Source organism: Trachinotus anak, unplaced genomic scaffold (genome assembly GCF_046630095.1).
Source record: "Trachinotus anak isolate AG129_WGS33_773 ecotype Australia unplaced genomic scaffold, CSIRO_AGI_Tana_v1 ptg000011l, whole genome shotgun sequence".
NCBI lineage: Eukaryota > Metazoa > Chordata > Actinopteri > Carangiformes > Carangidae > Trachinotus > Trachinotus anak.
The window spans coordinates 4018986-4034844 of record NW_027273862.1 but is presented as its reverse complement, the minus strand read 5'-3'; the positions used below and the strand labels follow the sequence as shown (position 1 = coordinate 4034844).

The 15859-nt window shown below is 39.8% G+C and overlaps 1 long non-coding RNA gene across 1 annotated transcript; it reads right to left on the bottom strand.

Moving 5' to 3' along the window:
- Window positions 1–5509: 5509 nt before the first annotated feature.
- LOC139628440 (uncharacterized) lies at window positions 5510–11465 on the bottom strand. Its single transcript, XR_011692779.1, has 3 exons — window positions 11109–11465; window positions 10687–10795; window positions 5510–10601 (listed from the first exon to the last, which is right to left on the bottom strand). It is a non-coding gene; the product is annotated as an uncharacterized lncRNA (long non-coding RNA).
- Window positions 11466–15859: the final 4394 nt, after the last annotated feature.

Below are 15859 nucleotides of genomic sequence, written 5' to 3'. Positions count from 1 at the left end.
TAAATAGACGTCTTGTATCCACTCAGAGTCAGATGCTGTGCTCTTTTTAACTCCTGTTTTCCCGTCAAACATAATATTAGAAATCAGAGATCATTTTAAATCAATCGTGCATCCCTTTTCAGTGTGCTGAGCATCGAGCTTTGAGCTGAAGATTGTGGCAAACATTTGGATGAATAGCAACACTGCTCGCGTGCTATGTTACCAATTTTGAACACGTCTACATAACTGTGGGAAATACTTCCAAGTCTCTCTCCCACATTCCCTCTATTTCTTCCTCTTGTCTCTTTTTCAAGTTAGAAATCCTCTTAAGAGAGGTTTTCCAAAATAACATTATCTTCAAACAAACATTTCACTTTTAATCATTGCATTTTTCTCCCTTATACAATTCACTGTGGTATTGCAGGCCCTTTTGAAGCTGTTCTTTTTCCGAGTGTCCGTTGGGATTTGCTCCCCTGTGGCCTCTCTGCTTACACCAAAGCTTCTCTTTTCAAACCCAGCTTTGAGTAAAGACGGAAAATGGGAAAAAAAGAAACCTCATAGGAAAATAGGTGGTGAACTGATGAACAATTCACTGGTGCATACCTGACAGGAATAGCGATTTTATCACCTTGTCTGTTCTCAGTAACACAGAAATATGATTTCTCACTGGACATTCGCACGTCAGTCAAGAAGTTGGGCAGATAACATGAACACACAAACACGCGCACGCTCTCACACTCATTTCATTACACAAATCCATGCATGCTGTGACAGGGAAGGACAAAGGGAAAAGCCTTTCAATTTGCCTGTGTGAATTCATTGTTATCTCAGAAACCTTCAAGATTTTTGTGGAAATAATTTGAACTTTTTTTTTTTTTTTTTTTTTTTCAACTTACAATTATTATAACACTTTACTTATCTCACCAAGACTGTTTCTTGTATTTATAGTCTAGGTCTCGCTGGTCAGTCCAGGACCTCATCTCTCAGCACCTACCAAGACAGGAATATGAAATGAACCCATGTAGGTAATGTGTTACATTGTAATGCTTTTCAATGTCAAATCATAATTAGTTAGTCTTTACATTTTTTTCATCTGTTTGTAGTCATCCCAGTTATGATTAGGGTTTTGGAGTATCCTGGCTGTATATTTGCTGATGTAAACAACCTATCCTGGTATCAGAAACCTGTATATGCCCTCAAACCCGGTCTTCAGTCTGGATCGACTCAGTCACCTCCTCTTACTAGCTGTAGTGCTCCAACAGAAATTGGGACACACTGGCATGTAAATATTGTCATGTGTTCAAGCGCCCCCACAGCTTGAGTAAAGCAATACATAGCAAAAAAATGGTGAAGAAGCCAAATCCATCAGATGCAACAGCATCCAGATAGATAGAAATCAAGTGGGTTTACCCTCTGCATCAATGCTGTAACCCAGTTGATACATACAGTGACAGGGAGTGGCTGAGATGTTGAGGAGTATATTTGTAAGTTTTGCTATTGCTACATAGCCAGCGTTAACAGCTGTATACCAGTCTTGCCCAGAGTGGCACTTCTGTGTTTACAGTTGGCTACTAGAGATTACAATACAATACGCCCCCTGAGCAGTGCAGAATGGACAGTGACTCCAAAAGTGACAAGAGAACCGACCGGGCCAGAGCTAGCATGTTAGCATGCTAACTTCAGTAGAAGAAAGAAGTGTTAGAAATAAAAGCAAAACAAGATTCAACATTGCTTTCCACACCTGGAGGCAGCTGTTGGTGAGTAAAGGAATGAAGCTGGATGCTGAACTCGCAATGTTTCTTCTAAACTGGTAAGTAAACAGCTGTTAATGCTAATGTATATAGCGATAGAAAAACTCACAAACAGGCCCTTTAAGACAAACCTACACTGACACAAATGATTGGGAACCAGAAACACCTGATGTTCTCCATCCACAATCCACACATGAACAATTCACATTTTGGCCGTTCGAGGCCAGCATAACAAAGCTGCAAACACAAGACTGATATTTATCACCTTAAGCTGTCATGGCAAACAAGTTACCTAACAGTTGCCTACATATTCAGGAGTCATATTTGTGTCCACCTGATGAGTTTAACTCTAATATTCACTCTCCTGTCAGATCTCTGTTTCTCTCCACCAGCTCCTCAGAAAAAAAACATCTGGCAGCTGCTTAATGCTCCACTATTTTCACCAGCTAGTGGGTAACTTGAGCACAGTGTTGTCAGCGGGTAGTGTTCAGTGAGTTTATCAGAGCTCTTCTTTTGCTAGAAAAAGGTCAATATTGAACAGTAAGACTGAACCAAGGACCTCATCTGATTATGATTAAAAACAGGATAAAACTCAACAAAAAGATTGGTTTGATTGTGAGATGAAGATATAAACTAATAAGCAATCCTACTTCCTGTGACTTTATTTTGACCATGAAGATAATGACTGTTATTATAATTTCTGAGGCAAAGGAATTAGGCCAGAATGAGTCATATTTAAATGTTACATCAACATAATGGTTTGATTTATAAATAAATTCTGTATAGGAGTGTGCAGACAGGAATAAAAAGGCTCCAGAGGAAGAAAAAAGACAATCTGAAAATGATTTGACAGCCATGTAAAAGTGTAACCCATGACTGATGTATCGATTGAAAGAAACAGGAATTACTAATGCAATTATTATGCAATTTGTCATCTCTATGTATAGTATCTGAACATGTAATGCATGTCAGTATTTGTTTTTCTCTGGCATTAACCTGGAGAGAGATGTAAATAGCTGAAATGAACCTTTGCCATCACAATAATAATAAACAGCTCTCTTTGTCACTATCACACAACATGCTGTGCTGTCATACACAGTTTTTTTTTTTTTTTTTTACTTTGAATTCTATTCTGGTAAAATAATTAAATGTCACATTGTATGTCTGAAACAATCTTAAATTACTGAGAAAGTGGAAGGTGAAAAGTGAAAGGTGTTCATATATCCACTTGGTGTTATGCTGAAATGCAGCATTTAATTTGAACTAGGGCCTGTAAAGTGTGAAGGAAATTTTCCTCACTTTCAGTGTTTCTCTTGTTTTCCTAGGCCACACTCACTCTCTGAGGGTTCAGGTCATAACGGCCTTTTGTGTTTCACTGAGATGGAGCCACTGTTATCCTCCATAGCTGGGGTACCCAAGATCTTATAGATAAGGAGGTAGAAGGAAAGCATAGCATAGCAAATTAGAAGAAGTTGTTCAAATCTAGTTAGTGTCAAAGATGAGCTAAGTAGGTGAAAGGACAAGACACATTTAATATTAATTAGGTACGAACATGTGACAGTGTGGATTTTGGTGTCCAATAGCATCTTCACACATGAATGTTTAGACTATAGTTTAGCTTTATCTGGAGTAAGGTGTGGTAAATGTTGCAACTGTGTGAGATCTGAATACATAATAATTGTCAGACAAGACATCTTCAGAAATTGGGGCGGAACTACTCTGGTTCACAGGCTGACTGTGTACCGCTCATCATTTTCTCCTTGGCAAAGCTTACAATAAATACTTCTGTCTGGGACATCTGAACTCCTGGTCATTGTGTCTTCATCAGCTCAAAATAATTTCCATCACATAATGGATAAATTGAATTGAGAAGATGACTTGTTACATGAGGGCCTGACCAGTTCTTCACTTTCCAACCTACTCTGCCAAATACCCAGGTTTTGATCAAATAGTGTCAAAGTAAAACCATGAAATGTTTTTTGTTGTTACACTTTGATTTTTATAGGAATTAAACAAGAAATTAGTGAGATGTACTGACTAGTACTTTTACCATCAGATCAAGAGCCAGGCTAGCTTCTCTCCCCGTTTCATCTCTGCATTCACTTCCTGTGTTTACATTTGTTATAGTCATGCACATAAGTTTATATTGAAGACTACTGAATGAAAGTAAACATGCTGCACATGCAGACAGAAAGCTAGAGCAACAAGAGCCAGTAGAATCAGGAGGCTAAAGCTGTACCCATGAGGGCACATACCACATACACACACACACACACACACACACACACACACACACATATATCAAACAACAGTGACCTACCACAGTGTTTGAAGTTATGATTTGTGGATCGGCCGATACTATTCTTTGTTCCATTCAAAGTGCTGATGACTGATAAGGCCCAACACAATGGGCAGATTAGAGGCACGATTGGACACATCGCCGAGACGTGTAGTGTTTAAAATCTCCTCACTGCCTGTAATTCTGCTCCTCTCTACCCCAACCCTGTAACAACAGACCCTTGATAATGTTATTGCTCATGGTTCATGACCAGGGAAGATAAGAGAAATAGGTTTCTTTAAGCCCTGCACAGGCTTAACCTATGCCTCTACTTATAGCAAGCCCCAAAGACCCAGACGACCCTGTTAGCTTTAGTTTTGTACAATACCTCAATACAGTACGTGACAGATTTTAATACTTCCACTATACTGTATGTGCTGTGCGCAGGAATGAAAACATTTAGTACTTATGCAAATGCACATCCACAGTCTGAAAGGCTACACTCAAAATGCAGCAGCCATTCAGGAGCATCATCACCCACATTACTCAGCCTAACATGAAATGCACAACTTTAACATTCAAATTATTTAGTTATTTTTGATCGCTATAAAGAGGGTTACAGAGAATAACTGATAAATAACCAAACTCTGCAGTTTCCTTCAGTTCTATGGAGCCTTTTAGCCATTTTGAATCTGTGTTAAGTAAAAAAAATAAATTAAAACTGGCTCAACAAGACGGAGACCCAGACTGGAAGTTCAAAAGCTTAGAGACCCAGACATTGAAAGGCTGCACTTTTTTCTTTGTCTGTTATGTCACATTCTTACTCATAAAAGGTATTCATAATCCAAATAACAGGTTTAAAGTAAACATAATAAAGCTTTCTGCGTGCAGCTTTTGCTGAGATCACAGATATTGTATCTTCACAAACGAAAAAGTTAACATTCTTAGACTCCGTGTGCTAACGTCTACCACTGTGCCGTATCTGACATACCTCTCCCATGAGAGGAACACAGCATGGATGTTAAGAGAACAGAGGGGATGGAAGATCTGACAACAGGTATACCACTGGGGTTATAACCTGGGCACCTCCCATCACAGATGTTTGATTAAATTCAGCCCACAGCACTTCCAGCAGGATCAGCCATAAATTCTAGTACCACTGAAACACTCCTTCCTCTATACCTGCACACTTCTAATTAAACCCACCACACATCTCTATTCTTACTTTCTGCACAGTAGCTGCTCCTATATTTAGATGAATGCTCAGCCCACAACTTTCCATTGCTTTATAAATCAGTCCTTTGTTTCCTTACCACTGTTAACATTACCTGGCAAGTAAGTCAACCCAGAACCCTGATAGGAACCACAAAATGTGATGTTAGGGTGCCATCTATGAATGTAACCCTAACAACAACAGTTTATTTAGTTGTCTAACAACTATCCTTAATGACTGTCATGGATACAAGTATGTAAAAAGTGTAATCACCACCACATGCTCTTTCTCACACGGAACCCTCACTCATTCAGATCATCAGATTTAGCAAATATTAACTTTTGGATCGTGACCGGATGCAAACCCCAGTCTCCTGCATGAAGCTCTGATGCCTTCAAAATCTAACTCTGCATTGCTACATAAAGGACACACCTGCCTCCTGCATTGGTACTTGTTGCCAACTGCGTGCTGTAAGATTGTCCAATTTGAGCAAAGCTCTGGCTGTACAACTTGTAGTTCCTAGGAGTTTAGTGCCTTGCTCAAGGGTAATTTAGAAGTAATTTTTGAGGGAAGATTAAATATGGCACATTTACATCTTCCAGCTACCCTATCCCATTCCCTGGTGTCACTATGGTCAGCAGCCAGGTCTCAAAACTCTAAGATAGATTATATTCATTATGAATTTATATTTCACAACAATAGCTAGCATATAAATTAGGTGCACCCAAAATTTGTGACATCATACAAAACGCAGAGCAATGTCAGAGGTCATGTTTCAATTGTTTATGAGACTAATCTAAATCAAATCTAATGACGCAATAGATGATAATGTATCAGTCAAGGAGACCAAACCAGTACTTTCACTTTAATACTTTAACTCCATTTTGTTTCTCATACTTAATACATTATATTGGATTTATATTTATTCATTTGGCAGATGCGTTTACCCAAAACCACTTACAAGTGAGTTACAACACTAAAGTGCTAGTGAGGGTGCTATTGGTTTTAGGAGAGGAGGTGCCCTTGGAAGAAATTCGTTGATGTGTGATGTATGAAGATAGAAAGGGATACCCCTGCTCTGATAACCTTCTGTAGCTTGTTCCACCACCACAGACAAGAACAATCTGGACTGCCACTGTATTGTGTGCAGTGGCTGAGATGGAGCATTAGCCTGTATGACTGAGTTCAAGTAGATGGGTGCAGAACCGAAAGGTCACTCTGAAGGCAAGCATTAGTGACTTGAATGTGATTCGGATGGCTATTGGTAGACAGTGTGGATCAATGAGTGGCATGTGTGACATGTGCCTTTGTAGGCTGATCGAAGACCAGACAGGCTGCAGCATTCTGGACCATCTGTAAGGGCTTCACTGAGCACGAAGGGGGGGCAGCTAGAAAGGCACTGCAGTAGGCGAGGTGAGAGATAACCATGGCCAGGACCACCCAAGAGTTGGGTGGTGTACTGGGCCAGGTAATGCCAGGTTTTTCTTATGTTGTATACTGCAAAGTGAGGGATGCAACATGGTCAGACAAGGAAAGCTGCATGGTCATCAAACATGAAACCCAGGTTTTCCCACAACATTGGTTGGGGAAGAGGTGATTTTGATATTGATATTGTGATGGAGAGACTGATTGACTGGGATGACTAGGAGGTCAGCCTTAGAAAGGTTTAGTTAAAGGTGACATTCCTTCTGGGCCTTTCAGGGCTGGGGACAGGTGTAACAGGCACTGCAACATTTTTTCTTGATGAAAGAGTCAGAGCCAATGAAAGACAGAGTAGGACTGGGTCTTTGCAGAATCTGGGTAGGAAAGAAAATAATACTACAGACACACACAGACCACTTTAAATGTCAGGTGCACCCGTGTGACCCATCAAATTATTTAGTCGCACTTGATAATTTTTTGGTCGCATGTGTGACCAAAATGGTTGCACTCTGGATGCTGTATTGTGTACACTGCATGTATTTTTAGCTACTGAAACACTTAAAAAATGAATCTTTATTGAATGATCTTTATTGAGAGCATTTTCTGTTGTAATTGTTTGCAAAAATTGCTGCTATTTACCAAACCCAGCTTCCAACTAAATAAAATAAAATAAACAATGAATGTGACTGGAAATGTAGAAACTCATCTGTCGCTAGAAGAAAACAGGGCTGCCTCTCAAAACTACTCATCATGAATCATGACAAATTAGAAATTTCCATTCAGTCCACAAGAGCAGAAAGAAATTATTAGAGCCTTCATCTTTAGAGGCCTCTGAAAATGGGTTTAACAATTGATAATGGTAATGCAGTCTTCAAACCTGTGAGTGAGTTGCAGGCTCAAGGTTAAATATGATCAGTGAAATTGAATCTGACAAAGCTACATTACAATCCATCTTGGGATATTAAACATTTCAAATTTTCTGAATTAAGGACTAATAAGGCTGCTGAGATGAGTGTGAGATGGATGGTCTTGGTTAACAATCACAAAACAGATCTGATGGGAGTAAATGGCATCAGAGTTGACATATGATATTGTTGAGAGGGAGAAATGAAGTCTTAAATTATTTTTGCATCCTCTGACATTGAGGCTTTTTGGAGCATTTCCAGTGAAAACTGAGAAAATGTGTTGATTTGCTATGACGCTTTGAACAATACAGACGCAAATACAAACACACTTTTTGCTAACCTGTACACTTCTATCATTCTGTAGTTTAAAAAAGTGTTCATGGGCACAGCAGGCCTGCAAAACTTTGGATTCTTCCACTTGCTATAACAGTGTGTATGGTGCTGTATTAAGAATTGTTTTAAAGAGCTGGGATGGTGCTGTCTTTTCTTAGCCTCTAAAAAAACTGAAATACAAGATCAATGTGAAGAACGTGTGTTTGTTTGCTATCACGTGAGCTGCAAACATTAGCATGCCTCGGTAATTAGCTTACAACTATAACCAAGTGTTATTTCCAGAGGTAAGGGGGATGTTATTAGCTATACTAGTTTATTTTGTGGGGTTACAGATTACATTAGAACATCCACTGTGCTGGAGCTACTTGATTTAACCACATCACAGTTCAAACTAAGCAGCTGCTCTCTCCTGCTCTTCACTCACATGGGAAAGTTTACACTCCAGCAACTCCAGCCACACTGGTGTTAGGTTACTTTTGCCAAACTCATCATTTATGCCTCATCCTCATATCCTTTACTCTTGTAAACTGAAAAGTACAGTTCGAAAATGCAAACAGTAAAGCATAACTCTAACTGTGCAGGTAACCATCCAGTCAGATCGAATCACATTCAGATGTTTGAAGCTTTCTTTAATACTGCACCATAACATTATGACATATGCTGCTCATTGATTTCTATGTATTCCACATGGATCATCAGCTGGTGAGGATACTGGTTTCTTCCTTGGGACATGCAGCTTTAACCTAAGTCTTTTAGCATCATATCATGCAGCCATCATTTGCATATGTACATAAGATCCATGATTCTCAACTCATACTGAATCAGCTAATGTTGAAAAGAAAAGTCATGTGGAGACAGAGATTTCAACCCACTCACAGGGGAGTAGCACAGGAGTTTATTCGAACAAGCTAGAGCTGGTAAAATCTGTTGGTAGTCACCATCTCAGTTGGCCGGAAAAAAGAAAGCTGCTCATGTTTACTTTGGGGGAACTCACAGACATTGTTTCAAAAATGTATGCTATTTTCAAGAGACAAATCTGCCGCTGTTGTCACTGTAAGCTGCATATGTGCCTCGCCAGAATAGAAAACTTAAGCTAGACGTATAGTGAAGTGTCACTTGATGAATACTGTGTGTGAGAATTCCATATTGGTATTCCAGTAAATAGAGTTTGGGCAAGTCACATTCCCTCATCTTGTGTACAAAGTTGACAACACAACAAAGTTTAACAAAGTGTCTGTGTGTGTGTTTATATGTGTGTCTGTGTGTGCTGGATGTTGGGGGAATAGCTGTTTATGAGGGGATCTTGACGATTTATTCCAGACAGCTGCATCGTTGACAGGCCATCATTAGCAGAGTGATTCCTCAGGTTGTATCATTCCCCGGTGGCCAAGACAAACTGCACAAGATCTTAATTGCTGGTATGAATAAAAGTTCATTTTCCAAGGGGTGGTATCATTATAAATGCAGTATAAAAGATTACTAGGAAGATGAATATGTCAAGTACTGTACTCTCACACTCGTGCAATAAAGAGGCTAATAAACCTGAGATGGGCCAGAGGGTTATTCAGGGACAATAGAGAAGATAAATGCTGTTTATCTCCAATTACAGTACATTCTTATGACTGTCTAAGTTAAGAAGGGTGTAAGAAAGTGAGAGGGGAAGATACAGAGCGACAAACAGAGACTAAGAACATTTCAAGCCTTATAGAGCCTCTTTTGAAAGCTTCTGTCGGGATAAAAACCGTGTTTTGCACCTAATCTTTTTTGCAATTGTCCTAAAAATGTTTTATGACAGAAAAATGAGAGGTTGTCTGTATTTTGAATGCTTGTAAAGTCAGAAAGTACCACTGAAAGCCATTCTGAACAGAGCTGCAGTCTGATGAATGATGTGTGGTAAAGTGCTACCCATTATTATTGTGGTCAGGGGACTGTGGAAGAGGAGGTATTAGGACTGGACTCTGGGGATGGGCACTAGGAGTTTAGGGGCCTTAGTGTAATATAGCATGGGAATAATGATGAGCCATATATCCCTGATATCCACTTCACTAAATAGCTTTTCTGCAAAGAGCCATTACTGCATAGTTTCTAGTTCCCATGAAGAAGGATCTACAGTATTCTGGGGAACAGTAAAGTGGCACCGTGTGCTTAAAACATGACAATTTATAAAAGAAATCAGAGAGTTCTGTGGTTATTACATGTCAGCAGAAAAATGACAAATTCTATTTTTAATGCTCATGCATTTGAAGGAGTAATGTATGAGTATTAAAACGATCAAAAAGCAGCTAAGAATATCAACAGAATGTGAAGAATGTATGTGCCATGGCCTCTTGGAATCACATTTATTTACAAAGCACAATTAGAACAGCCAGAGTTGACCAAAGGGCTGTAAAATGAAATGCATGAAAACAGCATAACAGCCAAATGGAAGCAAACGTAAAGAGATATAACACTGAATTAACAAACAATATAGGTACAGACAACCAAGGAACAGTTTGAAATGCAAAACACAGGAGGCTAAAAATGAAAAAAGAAAACTTAAGAACTCTCAAAAACCTGAGAAAATGTGGGTTTTCAGTTCAGCCTTAAAATTGTCCACAGAGGGAGAACATTTGATTAAAAGAGGTAAACTGGGTTTGGCCACAGCGAACACAAACTCACCCTTTACCCTTCGCTCCGACCAAGGGAAAGCCAGCAGCAGCAGCTGGTGTGATCTGAGAGATCTGTGGATGGAAAGGAGGCAGATGAGCTCAGAGATATACTGGGGACCAGGCTGTTTAAAGCTTTGAAAAAAACAAATAAAAGAACCTTAAACTCAGTATTTGAGTGGTAGGTAGTGCAGGGATGCAAGTCCAGGTGAGATGCTGTCTCTCTTCCTGGTACCAGTTTGCAGTTTAGCAGCAGCATTCTGCACCCGCTTTAGACGAGATAAATCAGAATCAGAACCAGAATCAGTTTTATTGCCAAGTATGTTTCCACATACAAGGAATTTGTTTTGGTGATTGGAGGTTCTTGGAGGCTCTTGTAAACAACAGGTTTACACAGTTTTAGTTTCTGCCTGTATGTGGGAATCAGGTGGACCATGACATGGTCAGAGTGGCCCAGTGCAGCCCGGGGGACGGCGTGATAAGCACCACTGATTGTGGTGTAACAGTGGTCCAGAGTGTTCCCCTCTCTGGTCGGGCAATTAACAAACTGTCTGTATTTGGGCAGTTCATGACTGAGGTCACCTTTGTTAAAGTCACCAAGGACAATAACTACGGAGTCCGGGTTGGTCCGCTCCACACACAGTATCTGCTGTGGCCTGTGGTGGGATGTAAACACTGACCAGGATGAATGAGGTGAACTCACGGGGGGAGTAGAAGGGCCTGCAGTTTATGATGAAAGTCTCCAGGTCAGGAGAACAGTGCTGCAGCATCACTGTCTCGTCTCTGCACCAGCCACTGTTAGCATAAAAACAGATTCCTCCACCTTTCGTTTTGCCGGACAGCTCTGTGTCGCGATCCGCTCTGAAGAGCTGGAGGCCGGCCAGCTCCAGCGCAGAGTCCGGAATCGATCCACACAGCCACGTCTCCGTGAAGCACAGGACGGCAGATGAAGAAAAGTCTCTGTTCTTCTGCACCAGTAGCTGAAGTTCATCCAGCTTGTTGGGCAGTGAACGCACCTTGGAGAGAAAGATACCTGGGAGCGGTGTGCGGAGTCCGCGCCGGCGGAGACGCGCAAGCGCACCGGCACGTTTTCCTCTCCTCCGGCGTTTCACTGCGAGAGCAACGGTCAGTGACCTCTGACCAAAATGTCCAATAATCCCACAGGTGAGTCGAGAAAGGTGGAAAAAATCCTCTGGAGTTGTTTCTCTGATGTTAATGAGCTCTTCTCTGGTTAAAGAGCTCTGGAAACCAAAGCAGAAAACTGAATTTACAAAGAAAATAAGGCAAAAGAGTGCGCACCAACACACCGAGGCAGCCATCCGCGGCGCCATGGCAACTGGAACCCATGACAAAGACATGAAGACCAATGACAAAAATCAACTATAGCATTGGCTTGAGAGTTCCTAAGAGTTTCAGGTTTCTTTTCTTTTGACAGTTCACGGAACAGTAAGCTCATGAACAACCATGTTTTCACTGGATGGCAGCAGAATGTTATTTGTTATTTGCATCAATTGATTTGCACCAGAATGACTGCAGTTATGTAGTTTCTATCATTTTTGCCGGTGTTATGTAGGGAGACTATTTCTACCATCAGACATCAGTTTATTGTAATATTGTTTATTTTATTGTATAGTCATATGATCATGAAGCAATAATGTCAAAGTCTTGACTTTAAACAGGCCACTGTAGGTCTCGGTCAATACCCAACAGCTAAGGGTACTGCTGCGTAGGCCTTAGTCCTCAGGCAGACCTTCCTCTCAGGCCCTGTAAAAACTCTTTCCCCTCCACATTGACAGACAGACCCTTTCTCCAGCCGTCCCACTTACCCCAACAAAACCATCTAGTGTATGACCTAAAGCATTTCTCAGCTTGGACGAAGTGATGCCTGAGAAGATTGATTCAGAACAAGAACTCATTTTCCTTGTGGCAATCAGAAACAATACTAGTCACGGAAATAAAAAGTGTGTTACCAGTGACCATGACTCTAGTAGTACCTGTCATTCCACACTGAGTTACTGTGCGACACCGAGCACCAGCGTAGACTGACTCAATCCTGCTGCCGATACAGCACACGGGGGTGCAAGATAAAATGACCCAATGAATGCTAGGTAAATTATTCTTAGTCAGTGGAACATGGTACAATGTTCACTCAGCTGTGCAAATTGTGGTGACTGCATTCAGTGTATTGAGGCCACAACATACACTTGGGCACAGTTGTGAAAGAATGTGTTATTAGCAGATGGACGAGGATAATTGTGGTTAGTTAAATCAGTACCTCAGGAAGCTGTGTACTCACTGTGCACTGTTTTTGGAGAGTAGAGAGGAGAATGAGCTTTTCTCAAGAGGAATCTAATGTTCTTGTCCCCTGCATAGGCTTAATGAACTCCAGCCTGTTTTTAATTATGGAAAATAGCTGTTTTCCTTTACCTGACAAAAGCTGTTTCCTTTACTATTGCTATCAAAATCATCTATAGCTATTATACTGAAGGGAGGTTTCAGCTGAACTTGTCAGAAAGGAAGTAGAGGGCAAAGCACAACTAACTTTGTCCCTTCATGTTGGCTTTGCCTTTACATAAAAAAGTTAATTTATTATAATCACTGTTAAACTGCTATATTGCTCAGCTTCAACATTTGAATAAAAGCACAGCAATAATTACAGGATGAAAGAGAGTGCACAAATATGCATAAAACCGTGATGCATTTCTAACAATGACTCCAGAATGAAGTTCGTTTAATTTTTTTAAACTGCTTAATATTTGAGACACAGTGATTATAAAATGCACTAAGACTTGTTTAAAAAGCTTATACACAAACAATAAAAACTGATACAATCCATTAGGGGAGCAACAACTTATAATGATGTTCTGCTGCTGTGAGGATTTGCTTCAGTGAAACTTGCTTGGATTTCTTATGTGCTAAATGAGTGTATCACTGTTTTTACAATTAAATCTCTCATTTACTTATTTTATTTTCATCAGGTTTCCAACCTAATCAAAACTGCTAGATACACAAGATGCACAATACAGGCATGCTTTTGTGGCCATTATTGTTTTCCAATGAAGTATGCACACAATACTTATATAATAATATTAATATGAATGAATGATATCTATTAACATGAATAAATAGTTACAGTAACTTTCATCTCTGTCATTGTACATGCAAACATTGCTTCTTTATGGGGTAGCTAACTGAGTTAATATTTATATATAAATGTCCTTTGAAATGCAAAATAAAATGACTGAGAAGTAGAGTAAATAAATTTAATATTTTCTAGATTTAAAAATGAATTAATGGTGATAATAAGTGACCTTTTAGAAGAGTGTTTAATTTGGTAAAACTAATATATTTTTGAATGTTTGTTTTTTTCTAATGTGTTTCCATACAGACAGCTTCAGAAAATCAATGTTCAAAGTCAGGTTGAAAGTCACTTCAGCATTTTAACAGCTGAATTTGCCCCAGAATATTTCATCTGGGTTTCTCTCAAAGCAATTCATTATCTCTTTAGTCTCAGCTCGGCCTCCAGTAATGAAGCTGAGCCTAAGTTCAATCAGGAAGACTTTCTCTATTCCTCTTTCATTCACAATTCTCTCTCGCTGTCTCCCAAATGTTTTCAGGTGTTTTTTGTAACCAATTAGATTTCACCACAATCTTAACCAGCCAATCACATTGTCGCTGTCAAACTTTAATATCTGCTCACCCCTCTTCTGCTGTCAGTTGTCATTTTAGTGTGTATCGTTGTGATCCTCCTCCACACCATCCATCTCCGGCCAGGTCGAGCTCATCAGAGTCCACTCCTCATCACATCCAGATCTCCAGCATCTCTTCTTCCTACCACCACCACCAGTGTGTAGACCCTCGGGGGTTTCCTATACGTCTCACAGCCTCACCCTCTTTTCACATATGATGACATCACAATGGATTCGCTAAAGACTCTCAACTCTTACTTTTATCTCTTGTTTTGCACATGGCAATAAAAGTTTATTTGCTGACTGAGACAGAAGTTTCTCCTGATTGAACTAAATTTGTTGATCCTGTTGGTGATCAAAAACACACTGTGCCTTTTACAGTATTTAGAATTGAAGTATGCCAAATTTCCTTCACAATTAACATGATTAAATTAATGTTTAATATTTGATTGTGATTTAAAACCCATCAAATGATCCATCTCCAAAATTCACTGGCTTTAATTACATATTTACCTCATGAAGATGCCAGTTTATATTCAGTACTGATGATTCTTAATAAATCCAAATTTGTGTGATATGCTGTGGCCCTAAACCAACAAGTTACATCCGCTCCATTAACTTTAGTTTACTTTTGTGAACATGAAAATATATTGCTTAACTGAGAAACGGCAAGTATGGTTGAAGGAGAAGAGGCCCCAGAGGGCTTGTGGGTAAATTACGCCTGCTTTCTCAAAAGTCACATTCACTCTGCAGTCCCACAATACATACAGGCTTGTTAATTGCTGAAGTCCTGGATGTAGCCCATATGCAATATTAATCTAAAGTGACAGCAATATTCAGAAGACAAGCATGTGCAGAGCAACAGTAACAAAAGTTGACACGTTGACTTCTGTTTCCAGCATATTTTAGTTACAGTACAGGATGTGCCTTCCAGTTTTGACTGAATTGTGCCATTTCCCTGAATAGCACTCAAGTCAGACATTTGGCATTTGGCATTCTTTCCATTGATGGGTCTCATTGTCCTTCATGCCAGTCAGGTTCACTCTAGGTCTAATAAAGTGTACCATCTCATGCCAACATTGGGTCAGCAAAGCTCCCAAAATTATAACATTTGTCTCTAGTGAATCATTTCACCTTCATTTATTAAGGTCAGAGTAAGGTGACTAAATGTGATCCGGGCTTTGAACTACAGCCCACATGTAGATAACTTGCCTCTGGATTCAGATTTACTCCACACATCCAGCTGTCGTATGAGCCTTCAACAGATTTTGTGGAGGTTGGTGTCCTTTATAGTTTTTCCAAAAGCAAAAACCTAAAAATTAAACATTGTGTTTACCTGCACTAATGTGTGATGCAATTGTTAGCATGCTTGGCTAACTAGCGTACTGTCTACAGCTAGCTTGATTAATTAACTAGGCATTACTTCTAAGACCAATGAAGATATTATTAATTAATAACTAGATTGTTGTTTTAAAACATGTAAGCTCGAAACATTAGAAAGCTGGAGCTGACGTTAGCCTGGCTTAATTAGCTTACCAGCTACAGCTCACAAAATCTGTCTTTACCAGTGGTCAGTGGATGCATATAATGGATAATAGAGCTCTACTTCCTCCCACTGTATAAAAATGACCGTAACTATTACGT